This window comes from Nanorana parkeri, unplaced genomic scaffold (genome assembly GCF_000935625.1).
Source record: "Nanorana parkeri isolate BGI_ZX_2015 unplaced genomic scaffold, ASM93562v1 scaffold1729, whole genome shotgun sequence".
In the NCBI taxonomy this organism is placed as follows: domain Eukaryota; kingdom Metazoa; phylum Chordata; class Amphibia; order Anura; family Dicroglossidae; genus Nanorana; species Nanorana parkeri.
The window spans coordinates 596-21,736 of record NW_017307997.1 but is presented as its reverse complement, the minus strand read 5'-3'; the positions used below and the strand labels follow the sequence as shown (position 1 = coordinate 21,736).

At 40.6% G+C, this 21,141-nt stretch overlaps 1 long non-coding RNA gene across 1 annotated transcript; it reads right to left on the bottom strand.

The window, feature by feature from the left end:
- Window positions 1-2,193: 2,193 nt before the first annotated feature.
- Window positions 2,194-20,664, bottom strand: LOC108799455. The gene is made up of 3 exons (XR_001942030.1): window positions 20,653-20,664; window positions 8,318-8,319; window positions 2,194-2,307 (listed from the first exon to the last, which is right to left on the bottom strand). It is a non-coding gene; the product is annotated as an uncharacterized LOC108799455 (long non-coding RNA).
- Between the last annotated feature and the right edge of the window lie 477 nt (window positions 20,665-21,141).

The window sequence follows — 21,141 nt, the reverse complement described above, 5'->3', positions numbered from 1 at the left end:
AGCAGGCAAAATCTGGAGCAGATTGGCACTGCAGCCAATCAGATTCTCTGACTCTAAAAACGTACAATCTGCCTATCTTGCATAGGCAGATCGTACTTGCGATGATCGCAAGCCACGCCCCCTGAGGGGGCGGGCTTCCGATGACCGCAATGCCGAACGGGCAGTGTGCGTTTGTGCACACCGGCCCGTCCGGCTTTTATCTTACAAACATGCTACACACCCGCCGAACATCGTACGATGCTGGGCGAGTTTTGAAACATGTTGGTAAGTTTAAAGTCGTGCGACCTTACAGTAGTAGAGGTCGCACGGCTTCCATACACCTTACGATAAGCGTACAATTGCGGGATTTCCCGCGATTATCGTACGATTATCGTAAGGTGTGTGGGGACCTTAACACTGACAGGAGGTCTCCCTCACACAGACTCAACTATGACTCATCTCTGCTCAGAGGGGTGAGGGGAGGGGGATCAGCTGATTGCAGTTTAGAGATTACAACACAACCCTATGAGAGACAATTGGGGATCTTGTGGAGGGAATTTTGAATTTCTAGGTCTCTGGCCTGTGAAAGAGTCTATAAAATAAAGTATGAAAAACAGCCCTGTGACTCTTGAGAATGCACACACATGTACCTCCCCCCTGCACCTCCCCCCTGGACCTCCCGATTACCACAAAAAAACTAAAAATCACGTACAAAGGTGGAAATGTCCTTGAAACCACAACCTCAACTCTAAAATGCTAAATCCCAAACTATGTATATATATTTTGTGGGTGTTTTTTTAACCCAATCGAAAGTAAAAAAAAAAAAAAAGAAATATGAAAGTATTAAATAAAGTAAAAAAGAACCCAATAAAACATGTTTCTGTATGTCTAAACACAAAAGGGTAGTCCTAAATAGGACTCTTGGGTTTTGGTGGTACACAATATTATGTAGCCCACTACACTGCCATTCACAGAAATATAGCACTATACAACACAGTGAACACAGGGGGTACACACTATGTAGCCCATTATACTGCAATATACTGTACTGTAGCACAATACAGCACTGTGTATAGCACTATTTAGTACTATATAGTATACCAACAACTATGTCTCTAAGATAATTGTTAGAGAGATAAGTCTCCAACACACATGACTGTGCATAGCACTGTATATACAGTTAGGTCCAGGAATAATTGGACACTAATGCAAGTTTTGTTATTTTGGCTGTTTACCAAAATACATTTTGTTACAGATAAATAAAAAATCTGGGCTTAAAGTTCAGTCTCTCAACTGTAGGTTATTTAGGGTATTCACATCCATATTGGAGGAAGGGTTTAGGAATTACAGCTCTTTAATAGGTAGCCCCCTCTTCAAGGGATCAAACGTAATTGAACAATTGACTCAAAAGCTGTTTCAGGGACAGGTATGGGCTATTCCTTCATTATCTAATCATCAATTAAGCAGGTAGAAGGTTTTGAGTTGATTCCAGGTGTGGGATTCACATTTGGAAACTTTTGCTGTGAATCCTCAACCTGCGTTCAGAGGAAAAACAGGCCATCCTTAGGCTGAAAAAAAAAATCCATCAGAGAGATAGTAGGAACATTAAGAGTGGCCAAATCAACAGTTTGTGACATTCTGAGAAAAAAAAGAGCTCTTCAACACAAAAAGACGTGGACGTCCACGGAAAACAACAGTGGTGGATGATCAGAGGATCTTTTCTATGGTAAAGAAAAATCCCTTTACAACATCCAGCCAAGTGTAAAACACTCTCCAGGAGGTAGGCATATCATTATGCAAATCTACCAAAAAGAGAAGACCTCACAAGAGCAAATACAGAGGGTTCACCAAAAGGTGCAAAGAATTAATAACCCTCTAGAATAGAAAGGCCAGATTAGACTTTGCCAAACAATATGAAAAAAGTCAGCGCAGTTCTGGAACAACGTTCTTCGGACAGATGAAACCAAAATCAACCTGTACCCTAATGATGGGAAGAAAAAAGTATGGAGGAGGCTTGGAATGGCTCATGATCCAAAGCATACCCCATCATCTGAAAAGCAGTGACAGGGTGATGGCATGGGCATGCATGGCTTCCAACGGCACTGGGTCACTAGTATTTATTTATGATGTGACAGAAGACAGATTCAGCCAAATTCAGCAAAGTTGATTGGATGGTGCTCCACTTCACAGATGGACAATGACCCAAAACATACTGCGAAAGCAACCCAGAAGTTTTTTAAGGCAAACAAGTGGAATATTACGCAATGGCCTAGTCAATCACTGAATCTCAACCCGATTGAGCATGCATTTCACTTGCTGAAGACAAAACTTTAGGTAGAAAGACCTATGCACAAACAACAACTGAAGGCCGCTGCAGTAAAGGTCTGGCAAAGCATCATGAGGAAGAAACCCAGCCTTTGGTGATGCCCATGTATTCCAGATTTCAAGCAGTTATTGCCTGCAAAAGATTTTTGACAAAGTATTAAAAATGAACATTTTATTTATTATTGTGTTAATTTGTCCAATTACATTTGAGCCCTAAAATCAGGGGACTATGTATGAAAATAGTTGCAATTCCTGAACATTCCATATTATATTTTTGTTCAACCTCTTGAATTAAAGATGAAAGTCTGTACTTCAATTGCATCTTGGTCGTTTCATTTCAAATCCATTGTGGTGGCATACAAAGCTAGAATTATTATAATTCTGTCACTGTCCATTTATTTCCAGACCTAACTGTATCCCAGCTCTGAGGAAGGGGAAACTCCCCGAAAACGCGTTCAGTTGAGTCAGCTTGTTTCTGCTGGTCTAGCAGCATATTTGCATTGTTTTCTCTGACTGCCAGGAATCTGCATGTATCCTGAGATTTATGTCCAACACGCTTTTTATTAACCTATTTTGTGAGTACCATTTATCACAGGTTACTAAGCTTCTCTCTGACACCCACCTCTCCCCCTCTGCCAATCCCTACACTGGCTTCCACTCGCCCAGAGGATAAAATTCAAAATATTAACAGTCACTTATAAAGCCATCCACAACTCCGCCCCCGGATATATCTCAGACCTTGTCTCAAAGTATCACCCTAACCGTCCCCACCGCTCATCCATTGACCGCCTGCTTTCCTGCTCCCTTGTCTACTCCTCCCATACTCGCCTTCAGGATTTCTCTAGAGTCTCTCCCATCCTCTGGAACTCTTTACCCCAACCTGTCTATCTCCCACCTTGACTGCCTTTAGGCGTTCCCTAAAGACTCATCTCTTCAAGGAAGCCTATCCCACCTCGACCTAACCACTGAACCTTCACATTCTCAAATAATTCTTCCCCACACAGCTACCTCCTCATGTATCATTTCCCCCTCCTCTTTCAGATTGTAAGCCCTTACCATCTTGTCTTGAATTGTAATGTATTCCTTATATTGTAAAGCGCTGCGCAAACTGTTGGCACTATATAAATACTATTTAATAATAATAATAAACAAATAAAAGGATTATTTGCACCAGGAAAGGTGCCCGGTGTTTCTTTTTTATCTAACTGTATCATTGTTTAGCACTGTATAGTATTGCAGAAACTATCTCTCTTTAAACACTCTGTCAGCCCTCCCTATCTATTCTATATTCTAAGTCTCCAACACACACTGACTGTGTATAGCACTGTATATAGCACTATATGATAGCAACAACTATCTCTCTGGGTTAGTTGTCAGAGAGAACCGCTACACATGGCGTGAATCATAAAAAACAGCGAAGCAGATGCTAGCTAATCTGCTGTGAAACAAATACCGGTAAACGTTAGACTGTGGATGTGTCGTGAACAACAGGCCCGCCAGGTGTAGCGGTTATATGACTCAATAAATCCATTTTTAATGCACTACGAGCCCCTGTTTCGCTCTCTCCTCTTATCCTTTCCGGATCCAAACACTCATTTTTTGAGACCAAGAACTGGGATAGACTCCCGGAAGCAACACAGGGTATCTTCCCACGGCCAGGACGGCTTTTACTACTTCGATATCGGTACCTCTTCTGAGACCAGGATCGAAAGTGGACTGCAACACCTCACGGAAAGACGGAGTGAATACCAACCCCTTTTCTCCATCCCGGTGAAAGAGATAGCTGTTATTTCTCCGATATCTGGTGAGTGTATCCCCTAGGGGGGTCCACCTTTCTTCCGACAAACTATTCTCCTGGATACAGCTAATTTGGCTACATCCATCGGGTTCCCCTTCAGTTTAATTGGACATTATTTCCCTTTTTGAAGATTGATTGTTCACTTGATTCATACTTTTTAATATCACTCACCTGATTGCACACTATATAAGATGACAGGTGTATTCACATTATATGTTTATAGATAAAGATATAGTTCCAATACACAGTCCATTATTCAAACATTTATTATATTTATATTTATTTACACAGTTTTGAGTAGTCATTTGTAAATACTATTTTTATTCATTTATTCCCGTACAAAGTTTCACACACACTGTCACCCATTGATACATTGGTTATATGAAGATGGTTACAAATTATTTACATTTATATTAATGTGTAATTAATATACATTTTAATACACACTGGGAGACCCATAGCGCTGGACCTTTGACCAATCAACCTTGAGGCTTACTTTGCCTGAGTTTTAGCAGCTTGCGGCTAATCCGTTTTTTCCCTCTTGAATATCAGTTTGTTTCATAGTGCAGAATACCTATTTCTCCCTTCAACACAAACTGACTGTATAAATCACTGTATATGGAACTGTATATATCACTGTTTAGCACTTTTTAGTATAGCAGCAACTATCTTGCCCTGCAAACTCTCTGGCAGCTCTAATATCTACTGTAAGTCTCTAAAATACACTTTCAAAGGGCACCTGGGAACCCTGAAATTTATAGAGAGGGGGCTGGCACATAAAAACACCCATTATTGGCCTTTCTAAGCTATATGACTACATTTTAAATGCCAGGAAGTGCATTAACTGTAATTGGTTGCTATAGCAGCCAATGGCTGCATTAGTTTGCTGTTTTTAAAAGTGCAAACAGTTTGAGTGCACCTCAAACTCATGTTTGACTCAAAGTTCACACCTACTACTGGTATCGTCTGTCTATACGTTAGCAGATATTTTGGTGCATCACATTATCCAAAACTTCTGTACGTTTTGGGATGCCTTGCTTAAATGGGCTACTTAAGCTACAGCATTTCAATGGGATTTCCAGTCAGGGTTTTGCCATTCTAATTGACTGAATTTCGTCTGTTTGAACTATTCTGCATTTGAGTCACTCCTATGTTTTGGATTATTGTCATGTCACAAACAAGGTCTTTTGAGTTTTACAACACACCCTGGCAATCTGCTGTAGAATTTATGGATACAGCTTGATATTCACTGCTTTTCAAATGATGCAAGCTCTCCAGATCCTAAGGCAGCAAAGCAGTTCCACATCACTATGCTCCATCCACTATGTTTCACAACTTACAACAACTTCTATACTTTAAAACAAAATAAAATGTACTCAACACTATATAAGTTTACCTATTAATTGTGTAAAGTAGATAGTAACTATACTTTCAGATTGTAGCACATTTTGATTTGATGGAGCTGTATAAAATGTAATTTGCACAAAACTGTTCTAAAATGTCAATTAAGAAAAAGCTGTAGCAGAACTTTCAGTAGAGCCTGCACATGGAAAGCAAAATGATTTCATTTCCAAATGTTAGCAAGTCATATGAATGCATTCACCCCTATCTTATTTATAAGTGAATATTATTCATGAGCTCAGCTCAGAACTGAAATAGAATGTACCACACCTGGATTCATCCTATTTTTGCTACTTTGCATTTCATATAGATCTTTTCTTTTTACACAGGCTTGTTATTTTGATAAGTATTTAAGCTGCTTTGGGGAAACATTTTATCTTAATAAGAATAACCTATCAAGCAAGAAACTGACTAGAGCCATAATCATTCCACATAGTGAAAAGTTTAGCTTTTTACTGCCAAAAATTAATTCTACACTTGGTAGCTTCGGAAAATGGTTTGGTTTTTAGCGGTTGGTTTTGATTGATGGGCAGAGTGGGGGAGCAGCAGCCTGTCAAAAAGAAATGATGGGATTAGTAGCAGTTGAATAAAGAGACATGGTGGGTTTAAGAGGTTTTGGACATATTGTGATTACTGTTTGAATGTTTTGCAAATATTAGTATTCTTGTCAGGTAGCACAAACTCTTTAAAATGCAATTTGCATTTATGTTGGTGTAATTGACATTGCTCCCTTAGGAGCCCTATGGATTGTGGGAAACAGGAATCACAGAAAGTGTCATCTGTTCTTGGTGTTCTCAGAGAGTCTACAGAGATAACATCTCTAATTATTGTAGTTGCCATTTTAATAAATATAGAACAGACATCTCTAAATCCCTTTTCTTTCTTTTTACTTCACTGATGTTTTGTGTTTAATTAGACAGTGGCTTCTTTAATTACCATTAGTAAAACATCCAATTTATTTTCTGCCTTTCTTTAATTCTAAACTTACTTTTTTATACAATTGCAATTATGAATAGCAGCATTTGCTCAAAACTGGAGTCCAAGTGTTCCTATTTTCCCTTTTTCTATTTAAAGCATAACTCCTGCCACAAATATCTAAAATGAATAAAATGATAAAAATGATAATAATAATAATAAAAATTAATAGCCCATTTAAAGATAAAATATAACTGCAGTACAGTTTTTTTCTGCCACTAGATAGCCTCGGTGTGATAGCCAGCATTATGCAACCCACTTCCACTAAGCCTAGGTTGTGGTAGACCAGCCCCAGAGTAAGACTGTTATTGGCCGGCGGTTCTGCTGCCGTCAAAAAAAAAGAAGAAAAAAAAACCCGCCCGGGAGAGAAACATTGCTTTTTTTCTTTTTTTTTCTTTATTCTGACACAGAGCCATGTCAGAATATAAAAAAAAAATGTTGGCCATAGGAATGCATTGTTAGATTCCTATTGGCTATTTAAATTTGCAATAGCCAATGGCAAACTAGCTATTGTACCCGCCCTCTGCTGCTGTCAATCAGTAGTGGTGGACCTGCAGCCTGGAGAACTGCAGCAGAGGGGGGGTACAATGCTAGTTTGCTATTGGCCATTGCAAATTGAAATAGCCAATAGGAATCTAGCAATGCATTCCTATGGCAAAATGTCAGAATAAAGGAAAAAAAAAAAGAAAAAGCAGTGTATCTCTCCTTGGCGGCGGGAGCGGGAGACTCCCGGAGCGCCCGGGAGAGTTTGCTGTCTGGAGATCAGTGTCTCTGGTTAGCTGGTAACCAGGGATGCTGATCTCTCTGCAAGTGGCCAGAGCCAGCCGTAAGAATACGGCTGGCTCCGCCCACCTGTCAGAAGCAGGCTGTCGGCCGGCTTCGGCTTTCAGCGAGGCTCAGCAGTGCCGAGGCATATGCGTTTGGCTCGACTGAGCCGCTCGGCCAAGTTCGGGAGCTGTACGGGCTATAGTGAATAGCCCGTACAGCAGCCCTTCAGTTCTCCTGAACCGAAGGGGTGCTGGGGCCGAAGCTAGCCGAAGGATCGGCCGAAGCTACGGCTAGATCCTTCGGCTGCTTCATGAATAGACCCCTGTGTGTCCTAGTCTTTGTTTTCTAACAAACTGTAGATTGCTGGAATTTGGCTTGAGGTAATCAATAATATTTATTTTTCAATTTTTTTTATTGAGTCACTTTAAAAGGAAACAATAATAGTTTGGGGGGTCAATGTTATTTCATTTTTTTATGTTTGTGTGTTTAAACTTGTTAGTGTTTTTTTATCTTTTTCTGTACATATTATTTGTTTAATATAATAAATACACGGTACACACATGGCTTAGGATTCCATGGGCACTATGGCTTTTAAAAAAGCAAAAGCACAACAGAAGCATTTCTCTTTCAGACACTCTGGTGGGAATTGATAAAAAGTGCCTGGGACAAGTTCTATTTCAACTGGTGTCTGTCAGTCAAAGTACCACAGCGCTGGATACTGAAAAATGGCCTGGATGGGAAGGGGGTTTAACACCGCGGATGTCAACTGGTTAAAGCAAACAGCCAAATTGTATCTTTAATTTTTTTCCACACAGCTTAGAAAATGAACATTATAAAGCTAATTTTGTGCTCCAGTTAAAATGGGGGGATTCAGTTTTTGTGAATCCCCCCATCTCTGATTGAATCACCCCCATGGAGCTCTAAATACCGTATATGGGGAGCACTGCTACTAGTGTTCATATCCCCCTTTCCTTTTGGTTTGATAAAGAAGTGTTTTCCTGAAAATGTGTGACCACCTGTCCCATCTTCCCCTATTGCATCCTACTACCTTTCCATCAGAGCTGCAGGGACCACTGTGCTACTAATTATCCTCCCAATAGCAGCCTGGAGGCATGCACAGGAGACGTGGCTCCCCCGACCATTACCAGCACCTGCCTCTCTGTGAGAGGGTTTGCTGTGTAGGATCACCGTTTTACAAGGACTTTGGATGATTACAACATGTACTTCGTAATAGGTAGGACTTGATGGACTTACGTCTTTATTCAACCTCAAATACTATGTAACTATGTAACTTCCACTGACAGCCACATAGTGAATGATTTGCTGTGAGTGCAAGGATTTTAAGAAAGAACTCCAGACAAAATTTTTATTAACCCTTGCAGTGGGGCTACTCCCGCACTGCAAGGGTTAACTCCTTATTTTTGTCTAGGTGCTAATAAAAAAAGTTATATTCACCTGAACCGTCGCGCTGGTTTGCTCTTAGTCTGGTCCTTCCAGCCTCTCTCCCTCTCCGCTGCAGTGGTCTAGGTCCCATAAATCATCACGTTCTATACACTGTGTATAGATGTGAGAACACTGAGAAACATTCTAATGCTGCAGCATAGTAGGAGACAGGCTTCAGAGATCGCAAAAGCAGTGAGCCAGCTCAGTGGTTCAGGTAAATGTAACTTTTTTTTAGCACCTAGACAAAAACGAACAGTTAACCCTTGCAGTGGGGCTACAGAGTTCTACTTTAACATTCTGTTTTCATGAAGTAGTTTTACTTTTATTCGCGATCAGGTCTCCATGGACGTTTTTTTAATATATTTTTCCCCAGCACCCTCCTGACCACCTCCTTGCTCTATACATTGATTGTTAGAGTGCATTCTGAGATGTCATACATTTGATATGTGCTCCCGTGAAGATGTTTACCTCGAGCTCTACTATATGATTGATCTAGGTGCTTCCCTGCTTCATTTTTGTGAGTGTATTTGCAATCTGTTATTTGGACACTGCTGTCTCCACATGTAATGTGCTGGTTCACTTTGCTCTTTACTTACTCTTGTTTTATTTTTAACTTGTGGATATCCTCTATCGGCAGTCATAGCAGCATGTCTAGAGGGCAATAAATTATAGCCACCTCTTCGGTTCACATCTCCTTAATCTGGTAACATAGTATAGTGTTATCCCCCATAGTGCACTTGTGGTTTTTGAATTGTTTTGGAGAGAAGAAAATGAGTCTCTGCTCTTACTCCTAATTTCACATTGAGGTTGGGAGCTTTGTAAACAACAGATTTTTCTTTTCAACAGATGACATAAGAGAAACACAAACATGTGAAAATTACATAATCATGATGAATCCTTCGCCAAATATGTAACCTAGCAGCGACACTAGAATCAAATAAAATTAATAATGCAAATGACAGTGTAAAAAAGTGTTGTGCTCTAAAAATGGTAACCAAATATTAAATATGTGCTAATATAACACAAATGAACATCAATATCATATAAAAAATACCATAAAGTAATTCATCAAAAAAACAAACATCAATCTGGAGAATAATACATTTACAGGGTTATTCACAAAAGGCTGAAGAGTTTGGAGAAGGCAGGAGAAAGTGAACAATCCAGGCCAAAATAGTCGATTCTGAAAAAATCTCCAATTCAGCTCATTTTTCAGTTCAGCTATGTTGCCCTAGATTGTTCACTTCTCCTGTCTTTTCCAAACTCTTCACCCTTTTGTGAATAACCTTGATAGTGATAATATCACCCAACAATGTGATATGTAACAATTAACTAAAAATCCAGAAAGCTGTATAAGTGAATGTCTTAAAAATGATAATCAACATCCACCTTTCAGTGCATAATAACATGAACTATATAGCAAAGTCCAAAAGTGAACAAAATATGTCTGTTATAAATGTGTAAACTGTGATAATTTACAAAAGCTCCTTAAGGTGAAAAAACGCTTGTGCTCCGTGTCTCCACCCATGTTTAACACTCCACACCTCTCACCTTAAACTTAAAACCTTTTCACAGGCCAATAAATGCTGCACCCCATTTCTCCCTCGCAGGGGTTAACCACACAAGCCCAGAAGCAGGCTAGCTGACTCCAGGAGTTCCCAATCCACCCTGGAGTTATATTCACTCAATTTCATAGATTGAAAAACAGGCATATCATAGCGCATAACATTTGTAATATTAAAAGCTTTAATAAACACTGGTACTCACAAAAACAAAGAATCTCATAAAAGTGCTTGTAAATAGAGGTAAAAAAAGCAGAGCTCTTTCCACACTCCTGGGCGCACCAGCATGTGGTAACTCCACCTCACATCGAGCCGGCTCCTCCCTAAGCACGTTTCGGCTAAGAAAACTTTCTCAAGGGTATGGAGAAATATACCTCAATCTTCAACAAGTAGCTAGTCAGTGCGAGTGTGCACCTATAGTGCGAGTGTGTTCCCCATAGTGCACTTGTGGTTTTTAAAATTGTTTTGGATAGAAGAAAATGAGTCTCTGCTCTTACTGCTTTACATGTGTTTGTAAATTTCACATTGAGGTAGGGAGCTCTGTAAACAACAGATTTTTTTTCAACAGATGACATAGGAGATCCTAAAACATGTAAAAATTACACCTAGCTCTACCCAGTGGATGCATATGAAAATACAAAATATTCATAAGCAGTATTTCAATATTTTTTACATTTTATATTGTAGTTGGAACTTTCGATAGAACACCGGCGCACTGGTATGCCGCCCTTTTTAGATGGAGCATGCGTCTCCTTCAGCCCAATACCATGGGCTTACGTCTCGCCATATGTTTTGGGAGATATAACTGTCTCCTCCGTCTTGATCCTCCTTGCTATGTCCCACATTGCACGCCGTGTCTCTGCCCTAAATGGGCGTGACCACGGCTGGCAGCGTTCATGCAGGCATATTTAATGGCCGCATATATCGGTCAGTTCAGCACGCAGCATTGGAGGGGCACATTCTAGCTGATATTTGAGGTATGTAGGTTTATACTAACATATTCTATTCACTTTACTCTATTTAATCAGTGACCTTGAATCACTCAAAATCTATTTCTTATGTTTCTCTTATATTAACTTAACTAATTGTTGAAGATTGAGGTTTATTTCTCATTTTTTACCACACATGCACCTTATTTCTCTATCATCACGATTCAGTGGCATTTTTTTCACATATTTATTTTATTAGCACTTTTTTATCCACAATTAATATTTGGTATTTGACACATGAATTACATTATTTTGTAATATATTCATTACTTTTAGTTTTGTAAGGTTTTTCTTTGTTCAGTTCATCATTAAAAATATTTTGTAATTTATTATTTTTAATTTATTATTTTTAATTATTAATTTAATACATATACACATCATTTATCACACGATCACTACTACACTTCACCAATCACTGTGTAAATGGTATTTAATTCAATATAATATATTATAGGTATAACACTAGTTTTATGAACTTATATAATATTAATATTACTATTCTAATTCACTTTATCTAATTCACTATTTACCATCTGCATCCTCTCTCACCAAGTCCACTATTCACTATTCTCTAACTATTATTATTTGGTATGATTATAAACATCACCAAATATGTATATAATTCATTAAAATAATTTCTTTTAATTTATCCGTTTTTCTCATAATATAATTTAATTTATTTCATAAATAAATGTATTTCTTATATTTTTTTATTATTATTTTTCATATATTTTTTTCATGTATTTATATTCACTCAAAACATTTCATAATCAATCAAACATAATATCACTTTAATCACTGCATCAGTTATTTATGTTATTTATCTCATACACAATTTTCAGTTGTATTCTTGGCTGCACAAAATTACGCGCTGCCTTTTTCTCATGTCCTACTCCTGCTGCGATATGCCTGCTGACACGACCTCCCCATGTTGGTTTTGCTGACTGATAGATCTGGTCCAATTCATCATTTCACCCTTTGTTCATTGGGTTTGCCTGTTGTCGATGGGTCCACAATAACTTGCAGGTGCATATTTGATTATTATTATTATCTATTTATTCTAATTACATTTCTAATTATTGGGATTCACCATATATTTATCCATTTCTTCACACTAATATGTCATGCATATGTATTTTTCCCTATGTTAAATCCTTCCTGTGTTGTCCATGTCTAAGAATTATAAGCATGTTCATTGATGTAGTTACTGATTGGCTACATATTGATTAGTTTTCTTTAGGATTAATATCCTCCTGAGGAAGCCTTGTCTAGACAAAACATATTGGGTTATGCAAAGAAGAAAACTCCATCTGCTTAATTCAATAATTATTAAGACCATTGTAACTCACTGTGTCATCCTGTGTCACCATTTGTATCTTGGTTAGTTATGTAACAAATCTCTCTATTGTGACAACACAATATGTTTTTAATTGTCTGTAATCAACAAATTATTTTGTTATAAAATACTGTGAAAGCTAGAGTGTTTCTAAAAAGCCCCCCTTTTCGGGCCTTGGCCTACCCGAAAGTGGGATTATCTTCCATAGGCTATATCTATACTATTGCAGTGGGAAACCTCGCTCTCCTCCATTGTTTTCCAGCATACGCCCACTAATGTTACAAAGATATGGATAACCAGAATACAAGACAGAGGTCAGGGCTGGCAGTAATCGTGAATAACCAGGATACAAGCCAGAGGTCAGAACATTCAGCAGATGCAGAATACAAGGATACAATCCAGAGGTCAGTACATAGGAATCAACAGGATGAAGTGCAAACTGTATAGTAGCAAGGCTCACCTGGGGCAAGGCAACTAGCTTGGAATATTGTTGCTCAGGCAGTGAGCCATAAGTCTGCTGAGTTAAATAAAGCAGGCAGAGGGGGGAAGCCACTCCGACTGGATGCAGTGGGGACAGTTCAAAAAGAGGACAGAGCTGGGCCTCTCTGATTAAATGTTGTGATGACAGTTTTAGAGAGAGGATGGAGCTGCATTGCTTTGATTAGGTGCTGTGGTGAGAGCTCAGTGAGGAGGTAAAAGCTATGCCGATTGCATGTGGCTGCAACACTCTGGGTAAGACCCGGAAGTGTGTGTGGCTGAGAGCCATAAAAGCAGATGGATCAAGAAAGGTAAGTAGTGCTGACAGTACACCCCAATCTTACAAGGTCTCCCCACACATTTGGGACTAGGTTTACAGGGAAGTTGCTGGTTAAATTTTGACATCCAATGCAGGCACTCAAGACAACTCCACAGGATCCTATCCCTTCCAATCAATGAGGTACTGGAGGTATCTCTTGGGGACCAGTAGTCCAAGATTTAATTCACTCCATATTTCAGGTTGTCCTTGGTGACAGGAATGTGGTGGGAATAGGCCAAGAGAATTTGTTGAGAAATAAAGGTTTATGAAGAGAAATATGGAAAGAGCTACAAATTTGGAGATTGTTAGTAATTCGAACTTTGAAGCAGACAGGATTTATTTTGGAGGTGATCGTATGAGTAACAAGGGGTTAGCAGCAAATTTAAGAGACAGTACCTTGAGTCCGATATTCTTAGTGGAGATCCACACTCTGTCACCCCAGGTGGAGAGGTGATGGTTCGGGTTTGCAATGATTTGTAAAGCTTCTGAATTTGTTGGTGGCTGCTTATAGCATCTCTGAACTGAAGACCAAATGGAGGTTGTACATGCCTATTCAATACAATGTGTATGGGAGCCCCGTGGAGGTGAAAGACCTATGAAGAAAGAGGGAGTAAAGCAAGAGTGGAAGGTAGGCCAGGAAGTGAAATGAAATGAGTCTTCTTGAAAAAATGGTCAATGATGGCCCATATTATTGTTTATTAAATGTTGAATATCCATGCTAAAGTCTGTGACTTTGTGAGACGTGGGACTCCTAAGGAATAGCAGGACAAAAGAAGACAGGCAGGGGCTTGAGTAGTGGATTTGTATGTGGGTGGGAGGGTGAAGTCATAACTGAGGTTCCAGAAAGCTTCTTGCCTGAAGATACTTTGGTTAAGCATAAAGAGAAGCAAAAGGAACCCCAGGCCAAACCTGTGCAGATGCCCAGTCTATATGAGGAGAATGAGACTGGATCCAGTGAAGGCCCAAGATGATTTGAGCGGACACCTTAGTATTCACACTGGCCGCCAATGTAACGAAAGTATTCACACTGCCCGCCAATGTAACAAAGGTATTCACACTGCCCGCCAATGTAACAAAGGTATTCACACTGACCACCAATGTAACAAAGGTATTGACACTGACCGCCAATGTAACAAAAGTATTTACACTGAACGACAATGTAACAAAAGTATTTACACTGAACGACAATGTAATGAAAGTTTTCACACTGACCGCCAGTGTAACGGAGGTATATATCATACACATACTTAAACTTACCTTTTTCTTGCAGTCTTCAGGCTGGTGGGCGGTACTTCCTGCATTGAAGTTCATGAGTACTGCCATGAAGTCCCTGAGTACTGTGAGCAGGGGGCGGTTAATTTGCATATCAATTAGCCGCAATATTTACATATGAGTGGGTTGTGGCTCATTGATATGCAAATCACCACGGCCCATTCATATGTAAATACCCCGGCAGGCGATAGCTTTGAGCACAGTGAAAGCTTCCAGCAAGCTCTGTGGAGAGCACACAGCAGAGGGAGCTGGGGGCGGGGCTCAGACAATAGAAGACTGACACTAAGAGCCCCGTCCATGCCGATGCTCCTATGAATGGGAGGCGGTGTTTTTCCACCCTCCCCCACCAGCGCCGCTTGTGCTGCCTGTATGGTAACACCGGCTCTGGAGTTATCGACCTGGCTCTTCTTGACCATCCTGCTGATCTTCTCTGTTCCTGACCCTGGCTTATTCCTGACTCCGCTCTTCGTCTGCTGTTTCTGTACTGTGTTGTCTGCACGACCCTGACCCAGCCTTGTCTCTGAACTACGATTCTGTCTGCTGTCTGGTATCTCTTGGCCCACTCAGTTTCGACTCAGCTTGCACCTGACCCCCATCCTGTCTACACTGCATTCCAGATGTGCATCTCTTGTGTTGCTTTTTTCCTGAAGATTTTCCTCAAGACCAGCACTTCAGCCTGCAGTCTTTTGTCACTCGTGCCCCTCTGCGCCCTGACTCACCTGTTCTGCCACTCAGGGGTTTTGGACTGGAGTTGTAAAAGAGGTTTCCTTCATCACTTCAGGCTCCGAAACAAGTGACAAGTGAGCAATTGTAGTTCCATGGGTTGAGGGGACAAAGACAACTTGGGAAGGAATGTCACTGTTGTGACCTCTCCTGAAAATGAATGTCAATCTTGTTAAAGAGTGAAATGAGTTCAATTGAATATGTATTGGCCTTGTCAAAAGGTAGTGACCAAGGCCTCATTACTCCTATTTCATTCTGCTGTGAGAGTGCAAAACTGGTGTATGTATTGCCTCAATTTAGAGGGTTCTTTGAAGAACACCATGGAACAAATTAGAACTAGGATCTGAATCTAGAACATGCTAGTTGCCTGGCTCTTCTGCTAGTACCCTGGCTTCATTACATTAATTCAGTTATCCAAAACAAGTATGCATATCAGGAAAGTCAAGATAGAGTCAATAAATTATCCTCTTAGTTTTGTGAGTTACTGATTCAAAGTACTGAAACCAGGTTCAAAGTACTGAAAACAACTGGCCTTTGCACAATAAGTGAGTTCATTAATGGAAACTTAAAGAGATATTTAAGTCAAAAAGTTTTTAAACCTTTTTTTAAATACTGATTAAATCACTTACAAGGCAAGTTGCTCCTTGATGTTTAAAAGTTTCAGCTTCCTGCAGAATCAGCTGGTCCTCTGATTGCTGGCTATGATATCCTGTTTTAAGGTGGCTCCCTTCCCTTGCAGGGTTCTATGGAGCCACCCTTGTGTGTGCTAGTAAGCTGCGTGTGTCCCCACAAACAGACAGGTACAGCAAGGCAAGCCATTCCCCTGCTGCCCGTTCATTCTCCCTTCTCCAAGCTAGTAGATGGATGACTGCTGTACACTGTGCTCTTCCTTGTGATCTTGTGCTGGACAAGAAGATCAGGAAAGCTGAGCTGGGAGAGTTGGAAAGCTGTTTTAAAATATGCTGACTGTAAGTGTTTGGGGAAAAAGAAATACTTTGCTGGGCAATGTATATTTGTTTTATCCGGATTCATTATTTAAAAAAAGTTTGAGAGTTTAATACTAATTTAAATGTTTGTGTTAGGGAAGGTTTTCTTTAAAGTGAGCCTGTGCAACAAGAACTGTTTTCCTGAAATTTCTCTTTAACTGCACGCTTACATAAAACTGTTTAAATTTAAAGGGAGAGAGCAGAAAAAAATGTTTTAGGTGAAAAAGTGATATAGCATACAAAGCATTATTGAGTTTTAAAAGCGCAGATAAAGAAAAAAGGTAACAGAGAGTTTTGCCAGAAACTGATTATTAAAGTTTCAGGACCAGAAAGGTAATTGTTCAAAGAAATAACAGTGAAAAGTACATTGTAAGAGAATGTAGGAGGCTCTTCTTCTTCAAGTATGACGTTAAGTGAGTAGGAGGAATAAAAAAGAAATGATTGACTAAGGAAAGAGACAAAAAATATTCTGTGTAAGAACAGAACTAGCTGATAAAAATTAAAATGACAGCCTTCCCATTATGATTTTGCCATATAATTGAAATAAAACTTTTTTACTTCACGGAAAGTCACACACATTTGTCTTGCTGGATACTGGCACCTGTGTCATTTTCTTTCTGGGTGCCATGAGTCTATAGGCTTTAACTGATGCTTCCATTAGAACATCCTCAGGTGCATTAATTTCAACAAAGTTAACTGAACAATAGAGGGTGCTAGAACGACATTTGGCAGATGGTGCAATTCAGTGATGTAGCAACTGCACAAGATGGAGGGTAAGTCCACGTACATTCCATGAACCCAGTACCACAGGTTAGCCCTTGGGAAGCATTGGTAGACCTAAGGATTGTAATAAAGATATTCTCCCTGTGGTAGGAGATGAGAATAGCCTGGCTGGCTAGTGTCAGTAGTATCATATTCCAGTGTGGAGCAGTTCAAGATCGTCAGTAGGGGGGAGTATCAATCCAGGTGTCCCCGAAGAGTCCCCGTAAATCCCTATCAAGATCTCTAGGCCAGAGCCATCCAATTTCTTCTATATGTACTGTATACTGAGATTCAAACATTTGACAGCAGCATTTGTATAGGCACCTCCTTCAGTGCTAAGGTAAGAACCTCTGTGCGGTGGTGGATGCGCACAAACAAAGGGGAGTGGTTTTATTTTAAAGTTTACCTTTAATAAACTAAAAGTTTCTATGGAAAGCACTTTGGATGGATCCTATGTTGTTTTTTTGTGAGTTATACTGCTGTCTAAACAAAACAGGGAGATACTGCCTGGCTATATTCTCACCCAGTGAGGAAATGGTGGGTTGTGTGGGCTCTCACATGGGCTATGCGGGGTCTATGGTTGGCTGTGCAGACTCTCAGGAGGCTATGCAGGGCTATGGTGAGATGTGCAGACACTCAGGTGGGCTGCAATTTCTATGGTGTGCTGTGCAGGTTCTATGGTGGCTGTGCGGGCTCTCAGGTGGGCTGTGTGGGGTCTATGGTGGGCTGCACAGACTCTCAGATGGTTATGTGGGGACTAGGGTGGGCTGTGTGAACTCTCAATTGGCTGTGCAGGTACTATGGTGGGTTGTGCGGACTCTCAGTTGGGCTATGCAGGGTCTATGGTGGGCTGTGTGGACTCGATTCTGGACTGTGCAATTTCTATGGTGAGATCTGCAGGTTCTATTGGGAGCTGGGCAGACTCTTAACTGGGCTGTGCAGGTTCTATGGTAGGCTGTTTGGACTCTCCGTTGGGCTTTGCAGGTTTTATAGTGTACTGTGCGGACTCTCAGGTGGCTATGCGGGGTCTATGGTGGGCTGTGTGGACTCTCAGTTGGGCTGTGTGGACTCTATGCTGGACTGTGGAGGTCTATGCTGGACTGTGAGGACTCTTACAAGGGATCCCAGGCAGTTTCCCAGTCAGGAGAAGGATATTTTTGGTTGGAGTGGGAGCAATAACTCTCGCACATTCATTAACTGTTAACTCTAAAATGATCACCTGTAAAGGCATTTAAAACGTCATCTATGGACAATTTTTGGTACCGTAGTTTTTAGCCATGTCAAAGTCGCACTCAATTTTAAAGTTTGACATGCTTGGTATCTTTTTATTCGACATATGCCCTTTTTTATATTTCAGACTTTAGCAAAACATTGGGTATTATTATGTGTTTGTGTACACTAAAATTTATTCTAGTGTATTTTTTCCTGAAAACATACATTTGATAAACAATTGCACAAATATGGTATGACACAAAAAAATGGTAACTGCCACCATTTTGTTCTACAGGGCCTCTGCTTTCAGAAAATATATGATAGTTTGGGGATTTTAAGTCATTGTTCTGGTAAATTACAATGTTTTAACCAGATATTACCATGTGTGCAAAAAGTAAAACAAATTGCCTAGGATGCAAAGTGGTTTATAATTTGGCCCCAGCTGTGTAGCATGGTTGTCACCCTCCTGTGCAAACTGCAGACAAATGTGCTTTCATGTAGTTAGCACCAACTTCTGGATGATAAACAGCTGCTCTGACCATATGGCAATTGATATTGGGACATCCTCTAAATGTAACTGCTGCTTTTGCTGAACAGCTATAACGAGGGATGTCCCGAAACCAATACTTGTACTCATGAAAATGCCCCGATTCTTAAAGCAGGCCTTTACCCATATCTTTAAAATAACAACAAACACAACATTAGAAATGTTAAGTAATGACAATCTACAAACAGATACTTCTAGATAATTGCACACTTTGTATTCTTTGCTTACCTTTTTTTCTCTTTTCTTTCCTAGTCTTCTGACAGTAGCCATGTTTACTAAGGGCAGAATACTAGCTCTCCTTTCACTTCCTGGATTTCTGGCACATGGGACTAGACATGTGACTAGAACATGTGACCACGCACATCATCTCAGGGGAAGAAAATGCCTTTCCCTGAGATCTCGTGAGATTACAGATTAGATTTCCCAGCAATGCTCTGCTAATGACAAGGCAATCCCATTGTGCATTATTTTGGCAAACTGAAGTAATTTTGCTTTAATAGTTGGACGTGAATGCTCTGCAAGTGTAAGTATTTTAAAATCACAGCATTTTATACTTGTCTATGTTATTATTAATCATCTATGTCTATGTTATTATTCATCATCATACATTGAGGGATGCATTTGGAGAATTCGATTTTTGAGTGTAAAGGTCCGCTTTAAGGCCGATACTGGCCCTTCACATTTTTAAACAAGTTCAGGTGCCTGAGGATCCGCGCTTGCTAGGGACCTCAGGAGGCCTTGTGGGGACCTCAGGCAGCTGTCTTTGACAGTGGCGGTCTGGCCATACATTGCTTCCTCTTACTCCCCGCAGCCCCACACCTGCCTGAACAGCCCCGGAGCCCGGCACGAGCCCGGATTCCACCCGTTCAGCACAGCACCCACCTGCAGAGCCCTGGAGAGAACCAAACACAGCCCTGGTGAAATCTGCAAGCAGCCCTGGTGAGTCCCAAACACAGCCCTGGTGAGACCAGCACACACCCCTGGTGAGACCTGCATGCAGCACTGGGGAGATCTGCATGCAGCACTGGTGAGTCCCAAATGCAGCCCTGGTGAGACCCAAACACAGCCCTGGTGAGATCTGCACACGGCCCTGGTGAGTCCCAAATGCAGCCCTGGTGAGACCCAAACGCAGCCCTGGGGAGATCCGTACACAGCCCTCAAGAGTCCCAAACGCAACCCTGGTGAGATCTGCACGCAGCCTTGGTGAGATCTGCACGCAGCCCTGGTGAGACTTCCCACAGCCCTGTAAAATTGCTGTTTAACCATTAGAAGACCAGGGTGTTTATACCCCCTTCCTGTCCAGGCCCTTTTTCAGTATTCAGTGCTGCAGTACTTTGAATGACATTTTATTCCGTCATGCAACGCTGTACTGAAATTAATTTTATATCATTTTTTGGCGACAAATAGAGGTTTCTTTTGGTGGTATTTTTTTTTTTACTATATTAAGGAAAAATTACCATAAATTTTGAAAAAACAAAACTGTTTCCCCTATATTAAATTATGAAACCTTTATTAATACCCAATTTTTTGCTAAAATATAAAATATGGGGTCACGTCAGGTAAATATACACCAAACATGTCAAGCATTATTTTTAGGGCTGCGGATATTAACGATTAATCCTTCGATTAATCGTTAATTTTTTTGATCGATCAAAATTATTTTGATCGCTCAAAGTTCTTTTGATCCATACTCACCTCTCCGCCGGATTCGTCTTCCGTCGATGTCCGCGACGTCACCGGACTCCTCCCCCCTTCCACAAGTGGCTCTGCCGGCTAACGAAGGGAAGGGGGGTGGAGTCCGGTGACATCGATGTCCGTGACGTCACTGGACTCCTTCCCCTTCCTTCCTTTGCTTCCTGTGCGATCTGCCATCATTTCAGGGGGGTGCTCTCTCCCAGCCCCCCCTAATCCCCCCTCCGCAGATTGGGGGGGGGAAGAGGGCACCTCCCTGAAACAGAGGGACACCTCCCTGAAATTGCTTATTTCAGGTTGGGATCCCTGGCATTGATCTATACACATACAGCACAGCAATTAATTAAGTAATAACATTAACTAGTATCACACTAATCCAGCACGTTATTATTCTGAGTTGCCCCACTAAAGCGGCGGCCATATTGAGTGGGGCACGTGAGATTAATAACGTGCTGGATTAGTGTGATACTAGTTCATTTTATTACTTCATTGCTGTGCTGTATATGTATAGGCCAATGTAGTTGGATCTGTATGTGCGTTATAATTAATCGAAATTAATCGATTAAAAAAAAATT